Consider the following 16,604-nt stretch of genomic DNA (forward strand, 5'->3'; position numbering starts at 1 on the left):
ACCCTCCACAGAGAGACCTGCTGCTCACAGGGTCAGTGCAGCAGCAACATCTGTATGACAGACTGACAGACATCATTTTAGCCAAATCATTTTCTGTTTGTTTGTTTTTACTTGAATTTCTATTATGTATCTGTTTTTTTCAAAAGAACAGTGATACAGAACAGCAAAACCATTGCACCAATAAAATAAATATTTCCAGCATATTAACATGTTAATATCATTATTACAAATGTTACAGAAGCATGGTTCAAAATGGACTTAATCAGTCTTTTATGTTGAAGAAAGAAAAAAAAAAGCTGCAGTTGCACAGATGCAAATCAGCAGCCACACATGCTGTCCAAGTAAATACCTGTTCCATTTTCACCATCTTCTAATGTATGAATCATTTCTCAATCCTAGCAACAACGACAGCGTGTTTATCTGTGTATGTCTGTGTGTGCGTGTGTTTGTTTGTGTGCAGGCACGAGAATGGCACCGTGTGTTTCTGGGACGCATCAGGAGTCTGTCTGTATCCCATGTACAAGCTGAGCACAGCTGAGCCTCTGAAAATGGCTGTAAAATGTCACAAGATTTGTCACATGTGAGAAAAGAACCTCTTATCAGGCACAAAAGGTCAAAGAGCTGCAGTCAACTTGCATGATGGGAAAATCAGGATCCAGTGTGTTTGTAGCTCAACTTCTTCTAGTGACTAAAAATCCCTTTTTCATCTGTCTTTGAAAGCGTCACAACTTCATGGCAGTGCAAAGCTGATTTGCTGCTAAATCATTTTCCATCATGTGTTGTGCAGGTTGGCTGTTTTGACCCGCACAGTGACGACCCGAGGCTCGGCGTTCAGAAGATCCATCTTTGTAAACACAGTGGTTACCTGACTGTGGCGGGCACTGCTGGACAGGTGAGAGGACTGATTTTGATTTGTCGACACTGGATAACAGACGATAATGATAATAAGTAAATAACAAACTAAAAAACTAACAGATACAGGACATGACATTTTACACAAAGACATACCCACTCACAACACCGTTTAACTGAGCTCCACAGCCCAAAAACCATTTCTAACTCTGCATCTATAACAGTTAAATTAGTATTTCAAATCTTCCCCTCTGCCCTGTAGGTGCACCCTGAACCCCAGTGACCAGCTTGCCATGGAGGGTCCTCTGTCCAGGGTGAAGAGCATGAAGAAATCCCTCCGACAGTCCTTCAGCAGCCGAATACATTATATTATACATTATAATACTTACTTCATTATAATTCACACGTGTCTCCTCCTTTCCTCACAGGCTCACATGACCCCCCCCCCGTGGGCTGTGTATGCATACATGCTCCGCCTTCCTCCTGCAGAGCACAGAGCAGACGAGCCTGTCACAGCGCAGCCGGGTAAGAAACACTTTAGGAAGTTTGTGTTTTTTAGGATGGGCTGTTTTCTCATCTCTGTCCTGTTGTTGAAATGTCCTCTGCTCTCTGTCACCGCCTGCTTGAATCCAGCTAAGGAGATCCAGCTGATGCACCGGGCTCCTGTCCTTGGTATAGTGGTGTTGGACGGTCCCTGTGCTCCTCTCCCTGAGTCCCTGGGGGGGGCCCACGGCCTGGCTCGCTCACCTGACATGCAGGGATCACACCAGCTCCTGGTCATATCTGAGGAGCAGTTTAAGGTGAGAAAGCTTTTCACACAGGCTTAAAATAACTAACCAGCAAGTTACTATCAACTTATATATCCAATCCAATATATATCCAATATAATGAAATTGATTTTGGTTGAAATGTATTATTTGATATCAAGTGATAAATACTTTGATGTTGGTGACAATTAACCAGAACAGATTTTAATGCAACAATTCAACTGAATTCCACTTAAGGATGCTGGTATATTAAATGCTGAGGATGGTCTTGTTGCATATTTTTCTAATTGCGAACAAATATCATGGGGAAAAAAAACCAAATGCCAAAGGTAACAATTTGTCAGACCATCTGTCAATACTTTCTGACCTGATCTCCAAGACCACTGGTTTGTACAGAGAACATAAATCTTTAAAAACGCTCAGTAATTTCTGAAAACAGATGGTCACTGTAGTTTCTATCATCATTTTTGGGCACTATTTTCAGCAGCGGATGAATCCACATTTGGTGAGTGAGTATTTCTGGCAGCTGGACAGTGTGTGTGTGTGAGATTAAGTCAAAATAAAAAAATGTGTGTGTGTTCAGGGTGATGAAGGAACATGTCGCCCAGTCCAACAACAGTGTGGCTCACTGATGCTTTTTTTATAGTTTCTGGACAACAGCAGTTTTTCTATCACTACAGCACAGAAGAATAAGATATATCATTATTGGTTTCAGTCTGTTTGCAGGATTTGTTGGTAATAAAAAAATATGGTATATTATTAAGCTTTATCCTTTAAAATATATATGTGTACAGACGATGGGAGAGAGCAGGTCTTCTGGTTAAATTCTGAGACGATAGAATGAGAGCACACAGGGAGATGTTTTGTGAATGAAACACTTGATGAGGCTCATGCTGTGGTGAAGTGTTTGCTCACGGTGGGTTTCTCTGCTGCTCTTTGCCCTGGTATTTCTGTCTCAGCTCAGCTGTGTAGATGTTAAGAGGCTTGAAGGGGTTAATGGACAGAAGCATGTTTCTGATGTAAGTCTGGGGGAAAGAAAATGACACAGCCATTCAATGAATATATGTACACTAAACCTTTTTAGAGAAAAACTATCAAATCTAAAAAACTCATTTGGGAAGGACTGTAGATATTTGGGTCCAGATTTGTTTTGGTAAATTTTAGCCAGTTATCTGTGCTTTCATTTTTTTTCTGAAGCACCTTTAAATTGTCCTTACCCTACATGGATGGTGTGATTTTTTTTAGCATATACCCAGCTATATGTCATCTTTTTCAGTTTTAACACAGATGCCAGCTGCTGGAGAGGTGAAGAAGAGGAGAGGACCTGAGTTACCTGATGTAAAATATTTCAGATGTGTGAGGCCAGTAATGAAACTTACATAGATACAGTCACGGTGGAACCTCTTCTTCAGGTTCAGAAGCACAGAACTCTCGCACACTTCTCTGAGAACATACAGTAGGCAAACAGGTTAATCATACTGTAGGTGCTGTGTGTGTGTGTGTGTGTGTGTGTGTGTGTGTGTGTGTGTCTGAACTCACTCCAGTTGGGACAGATCTTCCACTTCATCCACCTCTACAGCTCTTTTGCTGCCTGGCATCACCACCTAAAAAAAAGGCAGTAACATGAGCAGATCCAGAGACACGAGTCAAAATAAGAAGTCCACCTCCACCACGCTCCTCAGGACCAAGACCTTCATACACCTCAGCCCTCACCTTCTCTCTACAGCCATCTTCTAGTCTGGCGAGCTCTGTATATATCATTAGATTCTCAAAACCTGATCGAGAGCCCTTCATGTGTTTTGTTTCTACGCTTCTCTCTGCTGCTAATGTTCCATAAACTTTCCACAGCAGGTGACTAATCCACTTGCAGCGATGGTGCAGTGTGCTGCAGCATGTTTTAGGTTCAATTGTATCTGCACAGACCAGGAGATGAATAAACCAACAGGAAGTCTTTCATGGCTCATTGTTTTGTGTGCACAGTAGCTGTGAGTGATGAAGCCAAGGTGTTTGGAGGTGAGACTAAGATGAAATACAGCTACAGTAACTACCATTTTACACTGTATCTGTATCTATCTGGACCACTAGTACTTTAAAGAGCCTGCCCACCCATTGTCCATCCACACAGGCGTTTCCACTTGTTTGACCTCATTAAACCTCCTGTGAGGACTGTTAGTGTGGGTAAGGTCACATCTTCATCATTGTCAGTGGTTCATGTGAACACAAAGCAGTGCAGTTGCATGTGAATGTGAGTGAATGTGAACAGATGTGTGTTTGGTCCAGGTGTGCTTGAGTTGAAAATATCTCAGTTTACACCAAGGATTTGCAAATAATCAAAAGCTTTAAGGCTCCAGTTCATGAATGTTGAAGAACTAAAAGCAGAGGGATATGAAGGAAAATAAAGAGCCAGAATTCCCAGGAGCCAGTACATACATTGGTAGCTGGCTACAGGTTATGTCTCTGCTGTCAATACTTTGGTTGTTTGTGGTGAATAAATATGGTCAGTCTGTTGTTTCTTCCATCCTCTAGGCCGGGGGAGCTCACAGGACTTTCATAATGCAGTGTTAATACCTGTGTGCTGATGCTTCGGCTCTCCAACATCTCCTGGGTGGGGCCCTCTGATTCCCACGGGCCCCTTCCATTGTTGGCAGAAACAGTCCTAACCTGGCCCCTATTATCATAGACTGTCCCTTTGCTGCAAAGAAACTACAGGTATTAAATAAATATGGTGCACTAAAGTACAATATCATACTTCAAGTAGAAGTAGAAACATGAAGCAGGTATGCTGACAGTCCCTTAAAACTATATGTTTGCTAAGTTTACTCAGTTTACAGCACTGGAAATTAAATATTTAATTGAACTTTATATTTATGAATAAGAGGTTTATTTGTCCAGTTACTTTCGGCCCTTCTAATCATCACATCTGTGTATATGAAGAAATACAATTTCTACACCGTTCGTCTGATGTGCATGTCAACACATCACACCTCACACTGAAACACAAGTCAGCACTTTAACCTTGTTGTCATTGTTTTCTCTTCCAGTTCAGAGACGACACTGCTCCTGCTGCTACTTCCTGACTGCTCAGTCTCTACTTACAGTCTTTTTCCTAAAGTTTCCTCAAGGTCAGGCCCTTATCAGCTATCAATGCATCATCAACAAATACACAAATACAGACTGAATGTGTCTGGTGGCAATTTTCTACATAACTTCAACACAACTTTCTGGACTCTGAAGTTATGAAGCTGTAACCTGAGATAAAAATGAAAACTCCAGAAAAGCTATATAGGCCCGGGAACCCAGCCATGGTTTTATAGCTCATTCAACGTCTTCAGGTTGCAGATGATGATGACTCATCTTGCAGGGTCTTCCTGAGAGAGAGCTGCTTCTGTCAGCCGGCCCAGCCTCGGCCAGGTTCCTTAGAGAGCTCAGGCTGCAGTGAAGCCACGACCGTGGCTCAAGGCAGTTAGTGGACAAAGCACCTCATTTCATAATGGATGATCAAAGCTCTTGGCTGTGCATGTATGACAGCTGATCACTCCTTTATCTGCTTCATCAGAGGTGGCCTGGCTGCCGCGGTTCACAAAGACACAAAGATTAAAGTTCAGCTTTTCGAGAAAGAAAAAAAAGAAAAAACAGAAAGTGAAAGAGAGCACTGAGTTTTGGAATACAATCAGACAAGCCAAATGATGGGCTGGAAGTCTAAATGTTGTCCTCATTCGATCACTTTTCTTTGTAGATGAATGATGTGGAAAAATATCAGTTACAGAGTAAAGACGTGTGAGTGTAATAAGAAAATACAAACAGACACATTCATTCTTGGGAGAAAACATGTAATAACTATCCACAAGGAACTGTAGTGTGAAGTTACAAATCAAAAGAACAAAAACAAAAAAAACAATTGGATTCTTAATCAAGTCACTGCAAAAATATATTCTAGGCTGTTGCTAAAATACCCAGCATTCTGAGACACAGGACCAAAATATTCCCTTGTATGATCTAAACAGCAGCCCACCCCAGTTACAACAGGCCCACAGGTACAGTGGAAACATATATACTGTATATATTAAAAACATTTCACTACAGTAGCTTACAATTACATTCATGAATTACATTATTCATTGCTGGCATAAAGAAATGGTTTACATAAGGAGGAATGTCAAAAATAAAAATGCTCACTTTGTCAAAATTTTGATCCAAATAAAAATCACTCAACTTAAAAATGATATCAACAATTATGAGATACTAGGTGAAAGTCATTGTAGTCAAAATTATAATAATAATAAGGAGTTAAACTTGGTGAAGTATGAGATTTAAATAGTCAAAATGATGGTGGTACTAAGTAATAAGCTGTTGATGTAAAAGAACAATTTATGATGCTGGATCAAACTTAGAGATGACTTGATGATAATGTAACACCAAATTATGAGACACCAAGTCAAACATTTGTGTCTGGAGCAGAAATATAACTTTTAAATTAAAATATCACCAAGTAAAGATAAAGACTTATGAAAAAACTCTACGTCAAAATTGAGATAAACAAGAAAATGAGAAAATAACATTAAAAAAGGAGAAAATAATAGAAAATAATATTTTCACAAAACAATCATGAGTAGCTTATGAATTTGAAAAAAGAAGAATTCCTTAGGCATGATGCTGACTTTAAAAAGTCAGTCAATTTTAACTTATTGTCTCAATCATGACTCAGTATCTCACTAGTTTGACTTGAAAAATGTTTGTTTTTTTGTTTTCATATTTTGTTTTAATATCTCAGACTAATTATCTTATTTTTTAATCTAATATCCCATAATTTTGAGTCACCATGAGTTTAAAAGAAAAAAAAATCTATCATGCCTAATTTTTCATCTGATTTTTTTTCCTTTCCCTGGCAGAAATGGGCTCCATACCATAAATCTGAAGTTCAAATCAAGAAAAACAGGCACAAATCACATAAAATGCTGTTACAAAATATTTCCATCTTCATTATTGAAGCCACCCCACCCAGTCCTTCCAGCTGTACGTCCTCGTGGGGGGATGAAGGCCAGTGAGATGCGCAGCAGAGCGGACAAACCGTTTCCACATGAGAAGCCTGGCGGTGATGAAGCCTGGCAGAGCGATGTAGGCCTGGTCACCGTGTGAGTCAAACAGCTTCCACAGGAGGCATCTACGGCCGACGTGAGACGCTGCTTTGATGCTGGTGTTGATGATTCATGGCAGTGGTCACATGGCAGGAATGTCCTTCCTGTAGCTTTGGGACAAATGGCTGTGACCATGCTGTGAGGATCTGTGTACAGTGTGTGGTCTTTAGGCACAGGTGGTGTCTCTTCCTCCACCCTCCGTGTCCACTGCCAGTCTTTGTGCTGCTCCGAGCGCACTCCTGCTAAGAGCCCTTTGGCGTCTCTCTACGAGGGGCCGATGTGAGCTTAGAGTCAGGGGGGAGGTCAGTCAGTGAGGGGAGGGGCCAGGGGACAGTCGTGGTCATGGCTACAGGACTGCAGAACGCTTCATACACATGGATCAGTCAGTTCTCTGTGAGGAGACACAACAGAAAGACAGTAGGACACATCACTGTGTGTTGACTCCACAGCTGTCAGCGACACAGCTGTTAGACACATGTGCGACCTCTCACCTGGATACAAGTTAATAAGAGCAGAGTTCATGTGCCAGCACAGCCATGAGCTAAAAGAGGCGAACAGCTCTGGAGAACTGAGGGGAACAGCACAGTTGGTGATCAGTCTCCATGGAAACATCACTACATGCATTTTAAAATCCTCCTTCTTGTCTATAAAGCACTAAACGGTCCTGGGCTCAGACACATCTCAGCTCTACTTATACGATGTGAAGCATCAGACCCTCGGGTGATCTGGAACAGGTTCACTCACTGTTCCAAGAATCAGAACCAAGCAGAGTGAAGCAGCTTTGAGTGTCTCTGCTCCTCACCTGTGGAACAAGCTTCCTGAACACCTGAGATCTGCTGTCAGCTCATTTCCATCAGAGCTTCAAACATCTGTTTGCTGCAGCTCACCAATAAATTACACACGCCACATCTGTTTAATCTTGTGCCGTGTTTTCAACATCTTCTATCACTGCAGCTCTTCATTTAAAATGGTGTAAGTTTCTTACCTGATTTTATGTAATTGTCACATGACTTATTAAAATGTTTTTATTTATTCTAATTATTTTTTAAATGCTGTTTCAATGTCTTCTTAACGTTCTGTTTTAATATATGTCCGTGCCTCTGTGAAGCACTTTGAATTGCCTTGTGTCTAAATAAACTTGCTTTGCCCATGAGCAACACCGTTCATATTACACACAGCTTCCATCACCATGGCTACAGCTTTAAGATGGACTGTGTCCATGTTCACCTTCAGGTTTTAAGTTTGACCAAAATGGATTTTCGGGGGGAAACAGGAGCCCCGTACATAACATGTAGGAGTTCTTGTAACTAAAATTTTCTGACTTATAAATATTGTTCAGGTCAAAATTCAAGGTCAGACTCTTTCCAGTCACTACTTTCCATCACAATTAACAGAAAATGAATAATAATTGGCTAATCAGGCCAATTATATCTGACCCCAAAGACCATCTCTGAAGACACACAGGCTCCACATCTGCTGGTGGTCACAGCTGAGGCATGATGCAGCTATTAAACATGTGGCCTGATGGGGTATCTATAAAAAGATTTTCAGAACATTCAGTTCAGAAAGTGTCAGTGCAGCCCCTCCTCATATTTAAAAGGAGCTGAGAGCAGTGTTTGTAGCATCTATGATCAAGGACAGAGCCTCAGAGGGAGCAGTGAGCGGCTGATACTCACATCTGCTCACCTTCCAGTCACCTCTGGATCTCCTGAAGGACTCCTGTAAGGAAACACAGCGTCACGGTGGTCACACACTCTACACGTCATATGAGACCTGCAGCCACTGTTGAGTCACATCAGGACACAGCTGGCTGCGTTCACAGGGGGGTTGTACAAACAAACAAGGTGTGTGTGTAACAACAGGCAGACAGCTCATCAGCAGCAGCTCATCAAACAGAACACTGCATCTGGACGTGTAGTGTTCCCTCAGCCGATGGCACGTGCATGTTTGATGATGCTGAGCCTCTGAAAGACACGTCACCTGCGTCCTCACTGTCTCGTCTGGCGTCTCTACAAGAACGGAGGTGACAGAAACTCCTGAGCGCTGTCAGGAATCAAGACTTTCCACAGTCAAATGAACAGACTCAGAGAGTGGGCACCCATGAGCAGGTGAAGCTCCGTCATGCAGCGGCCTGCGTTGGGTGGAGGTGCCTGAATGAAGAGGAACCTCGAGCAGACGGCGAGGCTCCACCAGGTAGCGGGTGGGGACAAGGAGAAGCGTTCAAACTCAGATGGAGAGATCAGGTAGAAGCCTGGAGGAAGATGCAGGAGGTTTCTGAGAGGTGCAATCAAAACCCAGTGAGCATTTAGTGAAATCATGATGACGAACATCTTTTTTAGAAGAACAACTGGTGCAAAAACACTCTGTGTTCTTATTGTTAAGACGGGATTACAGCAAGTAGACTGCACCAGGTCGAGGCTCATTTAAGACGCTGTGGCCTCTGCTTTCACAGAACTGTGTGTGTGTGTGTGTGTGTGTGTGTGTGTGTGTGTGTGGTAACGACACTACGGGATTTGTCCCCACTACTTTCCATCTGAGCTACTGACATCAATACTCTAATCACAGTTCAACAAACAGTGTTTCGGAGCCACACTCTGCTGTCTGTGTTGGTCAGTTGTGCTGACTTGTTGTCCACACTGTGACAGTGGGGTTGTGAGATCCTGTGGATGATGTGGTGAAGTGTGTTACCAAGAGGTTGGACGTGTGTGTGTCGCTCTTTAATTTCAGACAGCAGCTCTCTTTGTCGTCAGCGGTGAACTCAGCTGATGAGCCACACTGGTTGTGTACTGGTTGACTGGGATCAACAACACTCAGACCAGTTCATTTAGTTTGTCCACTGGTGGAAAGAAGCTTCCAGGGACAGATGTGTGATGAAGATAAACCTCATCATCAGTCTGACTTTGACTCACTCCTCCTGTTGTTTCATGGCTCTTTGCAAACAACAAAAATGCTGCATCGCTGCCACCATGTGGACAAACAAGGTCATTTCATGTCCCATCACATTCCATTCCAAGAGAACTGACTGAGCTTCATGTTAAAATGCATCCACCAACGAAGAAGAACACAACACATAGACGACAAGAGATGGCAACAAGAAGGACAATAAACACCTGTCCACCATTAAAGCTCCTCTGACTTCATCCTCCCTCATATCACTGAGCACTGCTGCAGACCCCCACCCTTCACTCACCTGATGGAGAGATGATGGATGGATGACAGCTGTTGCTAGGAAACCTCAGCTACATGAAGTCAGGTCAGTGGTTGCTGAGATGAATCAGTTTGTGGTTATAATGAGACTCGTTAGTGAAATAATGAGACAGGTTAGTGATGAGATAACGTGACGTGTTGTTTCAACAGTTTGTTCATTGATCTGTTTGTTCATTGAATAAATTATATACATGGTGTGAAAGAAGGTATTTCCATGACTGGAAGACAAATTGAAACGGCTGCTTTCCCTCATATTTATTCAGGAAGGAGCTGAAATCTTTGTCCAGGGAGTCTCATCTGATTCTTTCAGGGTTTACCACTGACTTTAGGTGTTTGTTTTTGTGTAGTTTGTTGTGTATAACAGTTGACAACATGGTGAGAAAAAGAAAGAAAGAAAGATAATTTTTTTCTTTTGCAGTGCTTTATTTCAAGGTGAATCAAGAGCTTTTATTCTGAAAAGTTCTGATGAAGTTCAGTTTCTGTGGTTCTCTTGACAGAGCTCTGAAATACACACCAGTTCAGTAAATCCTTCAGACTGACATGAACAGTGACAAAGTAAATTCCAGTTGAATATTTTATCAATCAATTTCTTGCATTAGCATTTGATTACGTTCTGACCTGCTATCGAATGGCTGAGAAAAAAACTGGCCTGAGGCCAAACTTGCCGACCCCTGCTCTGAGGTCAAGATGATGGCTGGACGTCGTAGAGGAAATCTACTCTGTGGAAAAAGAGACTGTTTACCTGAGAGCTAGAGCTGGACTTCATTCAAGGACAGATCCCAATCTTATCAGACAGGAAATAAACCAAAGTCCAAGACTCCAGACCATGTTCAACAGCTGTCATACAACACACACACACACACACACACACACACACACACACACAGACACACACACACACACACACACACACACACACACACACACACACACACACACACAGAGTCATGTGACTTCCTGTAGCTGCAGAGGGGAGGAGCAGCTGAAGGTGCAAAGTGCAGGTGAGCTCAGACGCCATTTGAAGTGGACGGAGCAGAAGGAGGGAAACTGAAGGCTGAGGCAGGTGAGTGTTAACACAACATTATTATTATTTTACTGTCACAGTCTCTGAGTCAGTTTGTCCCTGTGGACTGTGGAGGGAAGAAGAGTCACAGTGAACTTCTGTCCTCACAGAGACACTGAGAGGAAAACCTGTGAGTGTGTGTGTGTGTGTGTGTGTGTGTGTGTGTGTGTGTGTGTGTGTGTGTGTGTGTGTGTGTGTGTGTGTGTGTGTGTCTCTTGAGCAGCTTGTTTGTCCTGACTCTTGTGTGTGTGAGCTCACAGTCAGTGTTACTGGTTTCCCTCTCAGACTGACTGAAGTCCTGAAGATGAGTGATTGTGTGGAGGAAGAGGAGGACAGAGCAGAGTCTCCAGGACCCAGCTGTCTGTCTGTGAAGAGTCACCGGTCCAGAGGTGATCCTCCAGCTTTCAGTCCTGAACCTGGACCCTCAGACTCACAGTAAGAGACCTGCTACAAACCTGTGAACCTCCAAACTGTCTCTGTAACAGTGTTTAGTGTGTTGAGCTCCTGCAGTGATGTCACTTCCTGTAACAGCTGCTGTAGTGTCACAGAAAATAACTTCCCCTGGTTCCTCTGACATACACACATGGACAAAGTTGTTGGTACCTTTCCATTAAAGAAAGAAAAACCCTAAATAGTCACTGATATAATTTGAAACTGACAAAAGGAATAATACATAAAAATTTACTGAAAATTAACTAATGAAAATCAGACATTTGTTTTTGAATTGTGGTTCAACAGAATCATTTTAAAAAACAAACTAATGAAACTGGCCTGGACAAAAATAGGGACGTGTTAAACTAAGGTCCTGTAATTAGCATCACAGGTGTCTTCAAACTTGTAATCAGCCAGTCTGCCTATTTAAAGGCTGAAAAGTAGTCACTGTGGTTTTTGGTATCATGGTGTGTACCACACCGAACATGGACCACAGAAAGCCAAGGAGAGAGTTGAGAGTGCATGTTAAAGGTAAAGGCTATAAGACCATCTCCAAGCAGCTTGATGTCCCTGTGACTACAGTTGCGCATATTATTCATTTTAAGGTCCATGGGACTGTAGCCAGCCTCCCTGGACGTGGCCGCAAGAGGAAAATTTAGGACAAATTGAAGAGACGGATAATATGAATGGTAACCAAAGAGGCCAGAACAACTTCACATCAGTGTCAGATCGCACCATCCCTCGCTGTTTGAGCCAAAGTGGACTTAATGGAAGACGACCGAGGACACCACTGTTGAAAGCAAATCATAAAAAGGCGAGATTGGAATTTGCCAAAATGCATATTGACAAGCCACAAAGCTTCTGGGAGAATGTCCACTGGACAGATGAGACAAAAATTGAGCTTTTTAGTCACATCAGCTCTTCACAGATGCAAAAATGAAGCATACAAAGAAGAGAACACTGTACCTACTGTGAAACATGGAGGAGGCTCGGTTATGTTCTGGGGCTGCTTTGCTGCTTCTGGCACAGGGTGTCTTGAATCTGTGCAGGGTACAATGAAATCTCAAGACTATCAAGGCATTCTGGAGTGAAATGTGCTGCCCAGTGGCAGAAAGCTTGGTCTCAGTCGCAGGTCATGGGTCCTCCAACAGGATAATGACCCAAAACACACAGCTAAAAACACCCAAGAATGGCTAAGAACAAAACATTGGACTATTCTGAAGTGGCCTTCGATGAGCCCTGATATAAATCTTATTGAACATCTGTGGAAGGAGCTGAAACATGCAGTCTGGAGAAGGCACCCTTCAAACCTGAGACAGCTGGAGCAGTTTGCTCATGAGGAGTGGGCCAAAATACCTGCTGACAGGTGCAGAAGACTCATTGAGAGTTACAGGAATCGCTTGATTGCAGTGATTGCCTCAAAAGGTTGTGCAACAAAATATTTGTCAGTTTCAAGTTATTTCAGTGACCATTGAGGGTTTTTCTTTCTTTAATAGAAAGGTACCAACAATTTTATCCGCATGTTTATCAGTGTATTAACAGTGACTGCTGGGGAGCTGGTTTCTTGTGAAATGATCCCAACAAAGAAGAGTTTGACTTTTTTCTTGTGCATATTTTTGCTGCAGCTGATGAACATGACAGAGATGTAAAGATGTCAGTAATTAAAGGGCCGTGGTGGAGCAGAGAAGCAGCCACAGAAGAAGAGAGCAGTGTGTTGGTGAACCTGGATGAGCTGGGATCTAACAGAGTTGACCACACTTTGCAGGATCATTTTACAGCCTGAATGATGAGCTTCACATGTCGGAGCTTCACTCTCCACAGTTAGTTTGATCCAAACTACAGTGAGCAGCTGTTGGAGGAAATGACTGAGCCTCTTTAACATCAAACTAGATATTTGTCAGCTGTTTATACAGATTTCAGGCTCTATGTAATATGGGCCGCTGATTGTAAAGTAATAAAAAAGTAAATGAGAGAATGGTGATGAAGAATTCATGGAGAATAACAAAATAAAAACCTAGTAGCTTCAATGACAGAAGTAACAGAAGAATCAGCCTGAGATTTTACACTAGTGGCTGGAAATAAAGCTTTTAAAATGTTGAGAAGGAATCAGAGTTTTCAGAAGCTTATTGAATATAAAAGCAAATGTAAGGAGAACCATAAAAATGCAAAGAAGTAATTGTGGAGGTCATTTTGTAATTCAGTGGGAAGTAAACAGATATGGGTAAAATGTGGAGAATGATGAGAAGAATGAATGAGGTTAAAAGAGAACATGGGAATCCAGTTTGAAATGAAGGAGAAGTAACAGCAGTAAAAGATGAAGAGAAAGCAGAGATGGTGAGAAAAACTTTAGTTCAAATCCACAGTTGTGACAATATCAGTGAAGAGGGGAACAGAGGAAGGGAAACTACGAGAGCAGAGGATGAAGAGTTATTACAGCATGAAGAAGACACAGATGATCGACTAAATAAGCCATTTACAAAGACAGAGCTGAACCCATCTCTCAAGAAAACCAAGATGTCAGCACCAGGCAAAGATCAGGTTTGTTAGTTAATGATGAACCATCTCAGTCAATCATCCAAGGAGCTTTTATTGGAGTTAGATCATAAAGTGTAGGAGAGCAAGAAACTGCCACAAAGCTGGAAGGAAGCTGTCATAACTCCAATACACAAACCAGGAAGAGACAAACCCAGGAAATCATAGACCAGTTACTTTAACACCTAACATCTGCAGAATAATGGAGGAAATGATCAATGAAAGATGAAGTTATTACATAGGAAATAAAGGATCTATGGATAAATACCAGAGGGGCTTTAGGAGAGGAAGAAGTTAGCCAGTAGCTCCTCAGCTACTGTTCATTGCTCCGGTCCTGTGGATCCTGTATACAGCAGACTGTAAATACAACTCTGAGTCTCCACATCCAGAAATACTCTGACAACACAGCTGTTGTGATGTGTATCAGGAATGGGCAGGAAGGAGAGAACAGAGATCTGATGATGGCCTTCAGTGAATAGAGCCACAAGAACTGCCTCCCTCTGAACCTCCAAGACCAAGGAGATGGTCACTGACTTTCACAGGTCTAGACCCACACTTCAGCCAGTCAATATTAGAGGGAAGGACATTGAAGTGGAGCACACTTATAAATACCTAGGTGTCCACCTGGACAGTAAACTGGACTGGTCCCTGAACACAGATGCCATCTACAGGAAGGGGCGGAGCCAGCTCTTTTTCCTGAGGAAGCTCAGGTGCTTTGACGTCTGCAGTGAAATGCTGCACATGTTTTATCAGTCAGTGGTGGAGAGGGTCCTCTTCTCTGCTGTGGTCTGCTGGAGCAGCAGGTCAGACCAGAACACAAGGAGACTGGACCTGCTGGTTCAAAAGGCTGAGTCTGTGACTGGAGGAGTCTGGACTCACTCAGCCAACGTCTCATCTCTCTGCTGCAGGACTGAGAGGTTCAGGAGATCCTCTGTTCATCAGACTGTTCAACACCTCAGACAGAGACAGTGGATCATCACACAGACTCAATCTTAATTTAACTAAATACATGAATAAACTGGATAACTGTGAATTTCCCTACCTGGATAAATAAAGTATTTATTATCTTATTATCTTATCTTACATGCTCTGGTGTCTCTGTCGCTCTCACTTCAGTGAAGCCAGGAACTTCCACACAATGGTTGGAGTGTTGTCGTTTAACCAGGTCTCTGTGAAACACGAGACGACTCTCAAGATATGCTCACTGGTTCATTACAAGTGCCTCCAGCTCATCACACTTGATAGCCAGGGAGTTGATGTTCCCCACAAGGATCGATGGTAGAAAAGGCTTAAATCTCCATCTCCTAGCCTTTAGCTTAGCCTTTAGTTTTGCTACTGCTCTGCATCCTCAATACCTCACCTTCAGCTCAGCTGGTGTGGGATGTTTAACTCCATGTCTGGTACGCTGTAAAGAAAGGCGGTCCTACCTCACAGACATGATGTTCTCCAATGTCAGATGACACAACAACGCAGAATAAGGATGTAAAAAATTAGGAAAACACACTAATACTTTGCAAAAGAAGTAGAAGGTACAAGGACTTACTGCCTCTCGACTAGTGCATCCGTGTGTATTGGTGTCTAGTGTGTGTTGGTGTTAAAATGAGGTGAGGTCAGGAGCATTGTCGACTCATCTCTATCTCATTTTATTCAGTTTCAGCTGAGGCTGTAAAATATGAAAGTGAAGGAACAAAAACATGCATTGCACCTTCAGGTGAATATTTCTCAGCCGGGCCTGTTTGGTGGAATCCTGCTGTAACTGTAGACGTCTGCTCGCACACTTTCACTCTGCACACCAGCAGTTTCCTCTGCAGAGAAGAGCTCTGTCTTTCTACCTGCTGAAGCCACCATTATCAGAGAAATCCACCAAGGTGCAGGTGCACCTGGTTTTTAGAGGGGATGGCAGAGCTCTCTGAGTGGTTCATTACATGTTATGTCCAAACCCATGATGAATGAAGAGACTAATTACAACCCTTTTGAAGCATGTGCCTGGTGCTGTGACTGTTTGTCCACTGTTAAACTAACAAAAGTGGATGAGGACACGTCCTAAATGCTCTGGCTCCATGAGCCTAGATGGTTAAAATAGGCCCTAAGTCTCCAGAAGGAACCAATGGGCTCAGAGCTGAGAGCCACTGAAAGAGGAGGGAAGTCACAAAGTGTTGAGAGACGAACTCACACACTGTTGGTTTGGCTCTTTTCATGGGGTTTGTTGTCAAGAACAAACATGTAGAATAACAGCACAATGATCCTTTAATTACACACAAGACTGTCTTTACCATCACTGATATCTGTGCAGATGTAACTCTGACAAACTGTGTGTTTGTCAGTGAAGTTGTGTGATGGTCAGATGAAGCCTGCAGCAGGATGTGGTGTTTGCTGTTGTCACAGTCATGTAGAAACACACAGGCCTCCTTGTGTGAAATGAAGCTGAACTCCAGAGAAAGAATCAATATGGAGAAGAAGATTTGTGGAAGTGGCAGTGTCGGGGTCACAGACATCTGATCCTTCATCTTACCTTTGTATCACTCTGCTTCTTTAGAGCTGATGTGAGACAGGTCATCAACAGCTGGAGACTGGACACATTTAATGACTGACTGACACAACAGTGTTGTTTCTGGA

At 42.7% G+C, this 16,604-nt stretch overlaps 1 protein-coding gene and 1 long non-coding RNA gene across 2 annotated transcripts in view; both read left to right on the top strand.

Annotated features, from left to right (window-relative positions):
* The window catches only part of LOC139609597 (NLR family CARD domain-containing protein 3-like), a 267,945-nt gene that overhangs the window by 86,790 nt on the left and 164,551 nt on the right, over window positions 1-16,604 (top strand). The window lies entirely within an intron of this gene.
* Window positions 1,316-4,322, top strand: LOC139609931 (uncharacterized). Its single transcript, XR_011685414.1, has 3 exons — window positions 1,316-1,377; window positions 1,486-1,652; window positions 4,146-4,322. It is a non-coding gene; the product is annotated as an uncharacterized lncRNA (long non-coding RNA).

The sequence above is a fragment of the Trachinotus anak genome, unplaced genomic scaffold, assembly GCF_046630095.1.
Source record: "Trachinotus anak isolate AG129_WGS33_773 ecotype Australia unplaced genomic scaffold, CSIRO_AGI_Tana_v1 ptg000026l, whole genome shotgun sequence".
In the NCBI taxonomy this organism is placed as follows: Eukaryota; Metazoa; Chordata; class Actinopteri; order Carangiformes; family Carangidae; genus Trachinotus; species Trachinotus anak.